Consider the following 1,596-nt stretch of genomic DNA (forward strand, 5'->3'; position numbering starts at 1 on the left):
CCCTGCTGAGTTATTTTGTAATCCTCTTTCTTGGACCTTGTTCAGGTCTCTTTCAGGGATTACTTTTATAACTCTTATGCTTTGGGCCGACTTCGTCACGTCAGGCCCTTCTAAGTTATAGTAATCCTCTTTTATAGGGCTGGCCAAACCTCTTTCCAGGGATTTACTTATAACTTCGGCTACTGCGACTGGTCCGACTTCTTTATGTCGGCCAATCTTTAAGTTATTTTATAGCAATCCATTTTATTAGGACCTTGTCAGGTCCTTTCTATGGATCACTTTCTATAACTTCTTGCATTATTCTGTTTTTATCTTTGCCGATTTTGTAGAGATTGGGTTTAACCCTCGTTTGATCGACCTTTTAATGAATTCAGTTTTCATTTTTGGTCTTTATCATGAACGCACAGTGAATTTGACTTTCACATTCTGCCGATCTGTAGCTTTATAATAAGACGATGAATGTTTCAGATTAATGCGTCTTAAGCGTTTGTAGAAGATCTAAACATATTTTATTCAAAAGAAAATGCAAATATATACATGCAGGAGGTTAATCCTCTAAGTCGGGTGATTTGTAGGTCTTGGCTTGGCGCCTCATTAAAAAATCTTTTTAGGAAAAAGAGTGCGCCTTATCCTAAGATCCTTTATCATCCCTAACTATAGTACCTTCTTAGGTTGCAGGCATGCCACGACCTAGGAAGCTCTCGCCCATCGAGTTCGGACAGTCTGTAGTAGCCCTTTCCAAGTACTTCTATGACTCGGTAGGGTCCTTTCCAGTTTGCTGCCAGCTTTCCTTCTCCAGGTCAAGTTGTTCTGATATTATTTCAGATTAGGATGAGGTCGTTCTCAGCAAAAACTCGCTGTACTACCTTTTGATTGTATTTCGCAGCCATTCATCATTTTAATGCTTCTTCCCTAATCCGAGCTCTTTCTCGGACTTCTGGAAGTAGGCCGAGTTCTTCCCTTTGAAGTTGGGAGTTGGCTTCTTCACTATAGTGGATCACTCTAGGCGACCTTTCTTTAATCTCCACTGGGATCATTGCCTCCATTCCGTACACTAATCAGAAGGGTGATTCCTTTGTGGTGGAATATGGCGTTGTTCGATATGCCCATAGGACTTGTGGGAGCTCTTCGGCCCAGGCTCCCTTTGCGTCCTGTAATCTTCGTTTCAGCCCGGCCAGTATGACTTTGTTGGCAACTTCGGCTTGTCCATTAGCTTGGGGATGTTCTACGGAAATGAATTGTTGTTTTATGTTCATGTCGGCCGCTAGCTTTCTGAAGCCCGCGTCTGTGAACTGGGTACCATTGTCTGTAGTGATGGAGTATGGAACCCCGAACCTTGTGACAATGTTCCTATATAAGAATTTTTGACTTCTTTGAGCAGTGGCATTAGCTAGGGGTTCTGCCTCGATCCACTTTGTGAAATAGTCTATCCCTACTATGAGAAATTTAACTTGTCCCGATCCCTGAGGGAAGGGTCCAAGAAGATCCAGTCCCCATTTTGCGAATGGCCAAGGTGAGGTCACACTGATGAGTTCCTCTGGGGGGCAATGTGGAAGTTGGCATGTTTCTGGCATGATGGACATGTCTTTACGAACT

Source organism: Arachis duranensis, chromosome 3, assembly GCF_000817695.3.
Source record: "Arachis duranensis cultivar V14167 chromosome 3, aradu.V14167.gnm2.J7QH, whole genome shotgun sequence".
NCBI classification, from domain to species: domain Eukaryota; kingdom Viridiplantae; phylum Streptophyta; class Magnoliopsida; order Fabales; family Fabaceae; genus Arachis; species Arachis duranensis.